Below are 11,630 nucleotides of genomic sequence, written 5' to 3'. Positions count from 1 at the left end.
ACACAAATAGTACCTAACAGATTCAAGGTATAGGCTGTACCTCATTTGGTGTATCAAAGTGATGAGCCTAACTCACGTCTTTTATAGGTAAGGGTAAGCCAGAAAAAATACACTAGCTTTATTTATACTGGTATAAAATTGGCATATAAGAGAGGAGACTCTAGCTTAGAAGGTATAAATAGCAGAATTATGGGGAAGAATTAGGAGCTGGAATGACAGACAGCAATGTGACTCAGGATTAATGGGTACTGGCAAGAAGGCAGGAGAAAACCTGCTCAGCTCCTGCCTCACTCATGCCAAATCCTGGCCTTTGCCTCAGTCCCCTCATTCTTCTCTGCACCAGCTTCAAGTAATACCATCTGTAAAGGGAGGAGGAGGGTCAAATAAGGTTGCCTTGCCTAAGGCGGCTCCCCTCATCTTCCTACACATACAGATTTTCCTGTGCTAAGGCTGCCTCAGGTTACTCCCACATGATGAGCACATGAATGTAAGACAGTACTTTGCATGCCAAGGAGATGGCAAAAGACATAATTAAAACAGAAGACGACTAACTCTCTTGCTGTATACTCATTCTGTTTCCGTAACTTATTAAGGAAGGGGACTGAATACAGTGTTATAGCTAGGAGTGTGCTCTCACAAAAATATATCTGTCCAGTAATTGTGAAGCAGGGATAAACTCATTTTTAGATGTCCTAGAGAGAGGGAGAAGGAAAGAGAGGCACCACAAGAAAATGACTGCTCCTGCAGTGGGTAGTGAGTGAAAGAGGTGCTTTGTAATGCTGTATCATTCCATTGCTTATCTAAGGAAAAGACTGTTGAGAAGAGAAGATGAAGGAGTTCAGATTGGCTCTATTTCATACTATTTTGCTGGAAAAGCCCTGCTGGAGTCTTTACCTCCAGGCTGTTGGCAACAGGACACTTCCTATACTCATTCATTGTCACTGCTTAATATATTTAGCCTACACAGGGAAAGGAGAAGAATCACAGTAATTTAATCCTCTAATCATCCACTCTACTTCTAGCCTCCAGAGCAGGAGAACAGAGAAGCAACAGAAATCTCCATTTTCAGACACCAGAGATTTTGCTCCGAAGCTATATTTTCTGTGACATTATTTTTCATTATTATTTTGTGAGCTATTTATTTATTTATTTCTCCTTAAACTGAGACTGGCTATGGGACCCTTTCTAGTAGCCTTTTCTTATCTCAGACACAAACTGTCCCCACATGTAGCTCAAGATCTCACCTTGGACTGGAATCTTCAGATAGTCCATGTTAGACTGCAGCTATGCATGTGCCACAATCGTAGGGCAAATTTGACATTATGACTCTGAGTGATGTACTCAGATTGGCTTTCTTAAAGGAAATTTAGCTGCAGTTATAACAGGGCCATGCAAAATAAAGAATGCTTTCCCTATGGCATCTCCTCAAGAACTGTGAATGTCCCATTCCCAACACTTAAAACTATAGATGTTTTTCACTCCCATATGGATGTACACACACAGAGAGCAATATCTTCTCTATTAAAAAGCCCTCAAGATGAAATTAGGAGATAAATCTTTCAAATGTGCCCGGGGTACTTCAACTCCACCGCTTCTACTCATCTCATGACTATGTTTTATTAGATAGTTCCCAGTTATGGCTCAAGGTAATTTCTGGCTTTGCTGAAGGTTTGAATCACAGCAACTATAATGATCGCTAAAAGAGCACAGAAATCCTCAATAATGATAAATATTGAACAATCTTAAAGTGCTTTGAAAGTATGAAGCTAAGGAAGGTGAAGAGTTCATCCTGAAGATGTACCGTGCTGATGAAACCAGGAAGCAGAGAGCTAGTCTGCAGGCTGCTTGATATTCAGATCTTAAAGCAGCATAGGGCCAGACACTAGCACAGTCATATTAAGGTAAATTTTTATGTTTTGGCAGTTCTCATACATTCTAGCATTGGATCCGCCATTCCTTCAGAACTCGCATACCTGTGAGAGCTTTCAGGCACTGAAAATAAAAGTTGCTTAAGGTGAGAATAAACATTCATATAACTCTCAGCAATACAATTAGATTCCAAGGGAACAGCTTTTCCATTCAATTCTTCCATCCTGATTCTGTCAGTGAATGTCAGTATACACTGCTGCTCCACCACCGTCTTTTAAAGAAACTTGGAAATACAGAAGGGGGAAAAGATGTGAATGAAGGCTGAGAAAGGAAGAGGACAGCTGTCATTTTGTGGCCCATGCACAGCGAGGGCAGAGAGCTGGTAATGGTATCCCTAAGCTGTCCTTCCTTCCCATCATGTTGTCTTCAGTAGCTCATTTTGTGGAATAATTTTTAATTTAAAAAGACAGTACAGGAGGAAATAAGACAATGGATAATCCAAGATCAACATCCTGCTGGATCTTCCAAGAAGATTCACAGGAGAATACCAGTTAATGATGCCATTTCAGCTTTGGCTTTGATGAACTTTTGCCAAATCGAAGATGGAGTTCCAGTCTGCCCTGACACCTCAGTCACTACACTAATCACACAAAAATCTTTTATATATATATATATATATGTTTATATATATATAAACATATATATATATATGTTTAGATTACATAAATTATATATATATATTATTCTATATATTATTCTATACACACATATACATACATACATAAGATTCGTCTTTGTTCAGTTTGAAACTGTGGGAACTACCTCTGAACTGGAAGCTCTTCTCTGCAGCCAGATTCCTGCTCTACTCAATCAGCCATGAGGCATCTGCCTGCTGGTAAGCCAGCACAGTGGAATGTCAATGCATGACGCAGACACTGGTATCCATTGTACCATAGAGATGGATAAACTTAGACATACACATGAAGTGACTCACCCATGGAATGAGCTAGTGAGTGATGGTAGAGCTGGGTCTAGAGACTGAAGGCCCGTCTTTTCATTTCTCTTCCCAAAACATAAGGTCCCAGTCTGCACCAGCTCAAACAGCACCAAGTTTTGTCTACCTTGAGAAAGAAGCTTGTACAAGATGCCAAGTAGAACCCTCATAATTAGGATATAGCTGTACACAAGAACTTACAGGAGATGAAGAGTTTTTTCAATGCCAGACTACTGGCAGCTGAATCTCATTATTGGTGATGACTTCAGATTGCCTCTTAGCTGCTGCTTGCACTTCCTACAGTAGCAGTTTTGATGATTGATAGAATTTCATGTGACCTGAATCTATTGCTACGTGCAAGAGGTAATTAAATATTCACTCTGGCATAAAGAAGGAATGAAAGGATGACACTTTGCCATGATGATAGTATTCGTACATGAGATACTGGCTTTATTATCTGCTTAGATAATCAGATATCCACTTCTTTCTTTCTTTTATTTTGAAGCAGGATTAATTCCATTAACAATAACATTATAGCCACCAGAAGCATATAGAGGATGAAAGATCAAGTTGTTTCAGGAAGAAGAGGTCTTTGAATACGGTTTCTTGAATCCTAGTTATGCACACAAACTATTAGCAAGAAGGGATCCTTCTCCTACTTTAGATATAAAAAGTCAGGGGAGGATTCATGTTTATGAACACAGAGTCAAATAACTTCCACCAGTTTGAAGCTCCAAAGAGATACAAAATTTAATATGCTTTTTTCAGCTTGGTATTTCCTATTGACTAACTTAGATCTTTCTGGTTTTCAGGCTGGATTACATGAACCATCCTCAGACATCTAACTCTCTCCCTAGGCAGTGTACAGACAGCCTAGATACTGCAGCTGGGGTTGTGAATACAGTTCAGAGCAAAGTAAAACATGATCACAGTTAAGCACTGCAGTGTTGAGAGCTTCTACTGAATTGAGTCTTCATTAAACTACTGTGCTAGGAAGGTTGTTTTGATCAAATGAATGTAGGACTATGTGAAAATTGATGAATTCAAATATTTGCCCCAAATTATTAGGAGAATAAGCAGGGTGTCGCTGGAGGTGGTTGTTTCATTCTTTTTTGGTTGGTTAGTTGGTTTTATTCTTTTCCTCAAGCATCAGTCAAGATGACTGGTACTCAAGCCAGCCCACAAAGGAAGGAACATGGCGTTACAGGAATCAGCATGGAAATACAGAATTTATCATGGAAAGTCACTGATGAAAGTCTGACTTCTTTCTCTGGCAGCACCTTATAAAATACAGACTATTAATTTTCATTGTGGCTTCAAGGGAATTTGTTGATGTACATTCACCAGGGCTCCACCTATCTTTAAGAATCTATGCTGATTTACACCAGCTTGTAAGTAAGTAGCCCTTGCTGGGTAACACAGCATAACCCTTTTGGAAAATTAAACTTGTAAAAATATTCCGTCTATTCTGCTTCTTTTGCAGTCTTTTGGCCATGAATGTAAGCCCCAGTGACATAAAGCCAATGCAAACATTAAGTCCATGACTTGCAGTTAAGAAACAGAAAATGCTGTTAGCAGTGCTACTTATTGTAGGACAAGGTCTGAAATGAAGCAGACTAGAATTTCGTGTCACAAGTCACTGCTAAAAACATAAAGGAAGATCAGCTATGCAGAGAATTTCCTGCTTTTCAGCCTAGAAAGTCAATAATGACCACAGTGAACATTCACAGGTGGAGTTTTGTGACTGAATCCTTAGAACATCTGAAAAAAAGCTTTTCAGTAAATATGGCCCTGAAATGTTAAATCCAGACCAAAAGAAAAAACATAACAATACAAAACCAAGAATAATTGATACCATCTCTGGAGTGGAAAGAAACACTAAATGATAAATACAAGCTTATTACCACAAGTCATTAACAAGAAAAGCCAGAACAGAGTTATACAGATTTTCTGTTTTAGTTGGAGTATGACTCTGAATTTTCTAAAACTGTGGAAGGAATTGTTCTGAAGTAAGGAAAGAGACAAAGTCTCTGGCTAATAATTGCAAGAATTATGAGATTAGAGACACAGTAAAGGTGGGTTAGATGATGATACCATTAGAGGTAGGGAATAATGCAGATGCATTACATAAAGAGTAAAATGGGAGTGGGATGAGACTAGATCATTAAAAAAGGATGACAGAAGAGGAGAGGGGTTAAGAATAAGTGCCAGATGCACACAAGGTTATGGAATTAACATACAGACAGAGACACTGAACAGAGCTGGGCTCTTCACAGAAGGTCTGCAATAAAGCTTAAATCAATGGGAAGTGCAAAATAAAGGTTAAATTTCACTCGTTCCTGTTCTGAAAACTTCTTCTGCCTACTGCTCTGAAAACTTTTTCTGCTGACTGCATTGTAGCACTGGTGCAACTCCTTAGTAAAGTTCTGGTGTCTTCAAACATGAGTGTGGTGAGAGAAAAACTCAGACCCTTCCTCATAGAAGTAGAGCATTCTTGCTCTTCCTTTCTCCTCAAACAGCCTCTTTGGCAAAAGAAAGAGAGATGCAACAGTTGAGCTGCAAAGCAGTGTCTGAACTTTAACATGCCTTAATCTGTAGAATAAGTATTCTTCTTCACAAAGTAAGAACTGCTTTCCCATAAAGCTTATTAGTACATTCGAAAATCATAAACCAATTTTGTTTTTTAATTATTTTTTTCTGAAAAATTAAATACCAGTCATTTCTAGATGCTTAAGAGAGCCCTTCAGTCTACTTTGCAGGTAGAGAAGATGCAGGGAGATAAACCATCCTGAAAAAACAGAAAGCCTGACGAATGCATGACACATAGATCAACTGAGCACATTCAGATCATCAGAGATGAAGAAATTATTTTTCCATGCTATTAGCATGCTTGGCTATCAGACCCCCAGAAAATGAATTAATTATTTTTTGAAGCAGTAAGATTTTCAAATATGAGAAGAATTTTGTGTCAAAGGTCTTCAAGAGGTATTCAGAAACCCATCCTTTTCTATGCAGTGTAAGCTTCAAGTAAAAGGTAAATTAGAATAAATCACTGACTTCTCCATGTGTGAAAAATAAGGAAGGTAATGTTGCCTTTTTCCCTAATCTCTTCACCTCTTTTGGCTGTAAAATGCTTTGAACAGAGACTGTGTCATACCAGTAACATGCAAGACTTAATTTCTTCTGGGACCTTTGGTGTTGAATCAGTCCTCCATGCCATGACTCTGTACTGAGCCACCTAGATGAAGAGAGAGAAGTATTTTCCTTTTGTTTTATCCAACAGGCCACATTCCAATTCATTGACAATCGACCTGATCAATTGGGATATTTAGCACACAGATGTTTTACTGTCTTAAGGAGGCATAAAAAATGACCAGCTCCTCAAAGTTAAACCTCAACACATGTTTTTATACTGGAAGAGAGTGGGGAAAGAAAAACAGCAGCAGATACTCCTTATTTCTCCAGGGCTTTCCTCGTCTCTCTTTTGTGAATCAGTGGCTTGATCTAGTAAGAAGAGCTGAGACATACAGCTTTACTGACAGCAAAGAAGATAATCTGCAGGCTGGAGATGGAAAGGAGGTCAAAGCCAATTAAAATCTTCTAGACTGTACAGACCAAACTAGAAATCAATGCTCTGAACACATGAAGAGTTGGATGGCTGTTCAGGACATATTTTCTCACATGCAAACAGTTTGTTGTTTTTGTTTTGTTTATTTTTTTTTGTTTTTTGTTTTTTTTTTTGTTGTTGTTGTTGTTGTTTTTGTTTTTTGTTTTTTTTTTTTGTTTTTTTTGTTTTTTTTTTTCTTTGTGTATAAAGTGAATAGCATTTAGAGCCAGAAACTATACTGTAGGCTTCAGAATAGACAGCTAATTGATTTAACAGGTCATGCTTGTAGCTAAAAACTGCCCAAGATAGCAAACTCATTGAAGGATAAAGCAACAAAGGTGAATCTAAATCATGGATGGAGTCTTCAGTTCAGAAGAACTCTTATGACTGCTTTGAACCATTGCACTTCCAAGATGCTTTATTCTCAGCTCTGATCTTTCTCTCTGATCAGGCTTCCAAGGCATCTTCTCACCTTTTACATACATATGTGGTGAGGCAGAGACAGATACAAACTCCCAGCTGCTCTACAGGGCTCAGGGAGCAGCTTATTGCTGAGGTACATCCCCATCCCCAACAGCCTGAGGCTGCCCAGTGCCTTGGCACAGCCTGAACTTCTGCTGTACAGTGATGAAACTGGCCTAGGGCCTTTATGGAACTGTTTTCAATAATGTCAGTTCCTTGCTCCCTGATCCCCCCCCCCCCCCCCCAAAAAAAAGTAAAAAACAACAACAGCAAACTAAACAAACAGATTCTGTGAGTGAATAATAGGCACACAACAGAGCTCCTTCTCCAGAGAAATAATGGATGCATACAGCAGATCATTCCCTCACTTGAGAGGTCCACAATCTCTCTAGTTAATGTATATTCCAGTTAATGGGAACTGTGATCATTGGCAAGAGGCCCACCCTGAGCTCAGTACCAGCCCTAGCACAAGGGAGGCATTCAGCAGTAGCTTATATCCAAAGGCAAGAGAAACAAGTTGCCAATTGTGTCAGACGTTGCCTCAGGGGAAAATCCAGTTTGCAGTGCAGCCTGTTATATTTCTGTGCCCTATTCAAGAACTGGTTTCCTCTCCTGCGCCTCGCACCCACAAACTGCCAAAGTTAATAGCATATGGTGCTCATTAGCTGCCAAGGTTTCTTGATTGTGTATGGCACAGTGGACAAGTGGCAGCACAAACAAATCACCTTTCTCATTGCTTAGTAGGGTGTGGGCTGGTTTCTTTTTGAAGCACTGTCATTTTCCTCTATCCTCTGCTTGGCACAAAGGCTTAAAAGAAAATGTAATGGAAAAAGAACAGCAAATTCCTTCCAGAATTACACATATAATTGTATACGCATATGTGAGTATATGTATGGAGAATGTGAACATACTACTTAGAGCAGCTCCCCCAGTGAGAAACAAAGCTGTCTTTCATCCCTATGGAGCAAAGCAGTACAGAATCACTTACACTGCAGCTACCTTACCTCTGTGATATTTGTACTTGTCATTTGCGAAAATCTGTTATCAGCTGCTCCTTGCCTCTTGGGGTATACTATCAGGTTTCAAGAGATCAAGAGAACAGTCTCATTAGTTCTATACTTGCAGCAAATCTCCAGTGAGCTAGTGGTACTGGCCACCATGTAAGAGATCTAGCTCCTGTCTGTATGGACAATTTCCTGTTGCTAAGTCACTTTAGTTCAGTACAGGTTGAACCACTACCATGTTTCCCAGCTGTTTCTGTATTACACAGTATCTGTGGTGGATGTCACACTGACTCATCTCTTGTGCATCACCTGTGACTAAAACAAAGAGAAGTACTTGTAGACAATAACAGTGTTAATGCATAGGAGAGGTAGAAAGACAAATGCTCTAGATCTACAGGCTCCAGATAGTGAACACCATCAACAGAGTCAGAGGAGAATGCAGCAGGAGCTGACAAGACACCAGACCCAGGCCAGTGTCTGCAGTGGGTCATTTTGATACACTGACTAAGCATAGTCCTGTGAACAGCGAAAAATATTTTATTTTTATTTTATTTTTATTTAATTTTATTTTTTCCCACAAGAGAATAGAGCGCGGAGAAGAAATGTGAAACACAAAAGAGGGAACCTCCTATAAAATGCAGGTGTAGTTGTAATTTAGAAAAAGAAATTTGAGCTGAACTGCAAGGAATGGTTAGAAATGAGAATTTAAAAAAAAAAAAAAAAAAAAAAAAAAACTAATAAAAAAATAATAGAAAGAATAAGGAGTAATTTTATGCTAGCATAAAGTACCAAACAGACTGGGCCTGCCCCTTGCTCTCATGGTGGAATCAGTCCCTGCTGTAGCCTCAGTACAGCTCTACAGGTTCCCAACTCAAATGCCTGAAGTGACTCTTAACTGATTGCCCAGGGAATGCAGACAGCTTGCTTAGCTACAGATTTCCTCATCAGAAATGCCTAAAGTTAGGGGAAATGAAACTCACATTCCCAAGCCCTACCTTTGTGCTTTTCTGGTTCTCAAGTGAGAGCCAGAAGTCTTTGAACTCAGTCCTTGGGACTTGTTGAGCCAAAACTAAGAGTGGAAGTTCAGCAACAACTACATGCATTAAAAATCTGCTCCTAACTAAGAAGATACACAGCCACAGGGTACTGAGAAGCCCCTACCTGACATTTCCACAGAAGCTGATTTATCAAGGGCCTCACTGGGCTGTGAATACTCCCATCCTCACTTGACACTGTTCTATTTTAGAGGATGAGGACAGGCTACCCTTCCTCAGCCACTGCAGCTTCCTTACCTCCTGTATCATAGTATCATAGTATCGTGCGAGTTGGAAGGGACCTTAGAGATCATCGAGTCCAACCCCCGGGTTTCGAGCCCTCTGTGTAGCGAAGTGGCACTTCTACCCCTGCGCCACAGGGGGGATTCGAACCCGGGCCCTCCAATGCCGCAGGCAGCAGCTTAAACCACTGCGCCACTGGGGGCACACAAACTCATTACAACTCTGAACCATGAACTGGTCTCTCTTCCTGGCAATGCAGCAGGTCAGGTTGGTGCAGCTGGGACCTCCTTGGCCTCGCTCACCCAGAACTGGCTTTTTCCAGGAAATATCTTGTGCCTTCTGCTAATGAGGGCATGCAGATGGCTGGATGCTGCAAGCAAGCAGGGCATTTTTTTTTCTAAGCAATGGTAGGTACCACCACAGTAGTGTAGTGTATACTGTGTTTAGAAGGTGATTTAGAAAGCAAATAACACTTCAAAAATTAGTAGAAAAAAAAAATCAGAATCTTAGAATGGCTTGGGTTGGAAGGGTCATCAAAGCCTACCCAGCCCCAGGCCCCTGCGGTGGGCAGGGCTGCCACCCACTACATCAGGCTGCCCAGGGCTCTATCCAACCTGGCCCAGAACGCCACCATGGATGGAGCACCCACAGCTTCTCTAGGCAGTCTGCACAAGTGCCTCAGTGTCCTCTGAGTGAAACAGTTCTTCCTAACATCTAACCTAAGTATCCTCTCTTTTAGTTTAAAGCCATTCTCCTTCATTGTATTACTGTCAGATCATGTTAAATGCCAGACTCCCTCCTCCTTATAAGCTCCCCTCAAGTACTGGGATGCCACAATGTGTTCTCCCTCATCTCCAGGCTGAACAAACCCAGCTCTCTCAGCCCTTCTTTAGAAAAGAGCTGCTCCAGTCTTCTGAGTATCTTTTTTATTCTCCTCTGAACCTGTTCCAATAGTTAAAATACAACAGCAGGAACAGATGCGTGGAGAACCCCACAAAGATATTCATTTCCCTTGTGAAAGGTCTCACCATCTGCTGGCATAAAGATGGTGATTGTTAGCAAAACTAAGGGAAAAGCAAAATATTATCCTGTATCTTTAAGAGCTGAATCTTGTGGTTATGTCACATTTTAGTCAAAATAGAAGAATGAGGGTAGGAGACAGATTATGCTAAAGCAGATACTGGTAAGTATCAAAGTGAGATTAAATGTAAACGTTAGCAAACTGTGGAAGCATAAAAAAGGGAATTTAACATAATCCTTTTTGAAATTATAAATTAAAGATGTTTAGTCTCTTCTCCTCTCCTTCTCTCTCCCTTTCAGCCACTATCTCCCCTTCTTATTTTTATTTTGACAGTAAGCCTAATGGAAAATACCAACAGCTGAGCTAAGTTGATGAAACATTGGACAGCAAAGGGAAAAGATGAAGGCAGCTTTGCAGATTTTGCAGGTTACTGCCTCTGTGACAATAACCTCTTTCATTCCCTCCACCCCCTCCCTCTGGGGATGTTCATCTCCTGCTGCCTCTAGTTGGAAAGCAGAAACTTAGCAGATAAATGGGTTCAAGCATGTGTCCCAGGGAGATAATAGCTCTGACGTTATTCTAATTTTCTCCTAGTAAACTAGGGCTTGGTCTTGAAACACTCTCAGGCAAGGGGCCCTTACACAAAACAGGAGTCCCATTTTAATTGCAGAATATTTACAACAGACCAGATAGGTCTTTATGGAGAGCTGAATGGAAGGTAACTATGCCTGGCATTTGACAGTCAGAAAAGATTCAGATGTTGTTGACTTTCAGGAAGCCACAAAGTGGGAAGGATTTAAATTCTCTCCGGCAGTTACAGTTGCTCCACTTGCTGTTCTTTTCTCCTCTACCCCTGTGCCCCATGGTCTTCCTTTCTAGGGACCCAGCATCCTGCTTCCTCCCATATCAGTTCCCAGGACAGGGTGAATGGCAGGAGGAGAGCAGACATGGAGACAAGGGCCATATGTCAGGTTTGTGACTTTGAACTCTTTACATGTAGTTGTTTAGTCTGCCTCCCTCCTTGTCCATATGCTCTCATAAAACCACAGAATCACAGAATGGCTTAGATTGGAAGGGACTTCAGAGCCTGTCCAGCCCCAGACCCCTGCCATGGGCAGGGCTGCCACCCACTACATCAGGCTGCCCAGGGCCCCATTCAACTTGGCCTTAAGCACTTCAGAGATGGGGCACCACAGCTTCTCTGGGTGGCCTGTGCCAGTGCCTCACTGCCCTTTGAGAAAAAAAAAAAAAAAATTCTTCCTAACACCTAACCTAAATTTTCTCTTAGTTTAAAGTAATTCCCCCTGTCTAAAAAGTCAGTCCCCTTCTCGCTTGTAAACTCCCTTCGTTTACTGGAAGGCCACAATAAGGTTTCCCTGATGAGGTTTCTGTCTCA

Source organism: Excalfactoria chinensis, chromosome 1 (genome assembly GCF_039878825.1).
Source record: "Excalfactoria chinensis isolate bCotChi1 chromosome 1, bCotChi1.hap2, whole genome shotgun sequence".
Lineage (NCBI taxonomy): Eukaryota > Metazoa > Chordata > Aves > Galliformes > Phasianidae > Excalfactoria > Excalfactoria chinensis.
Note: the sequence above shows the minus strand (reverse complement) of the source record.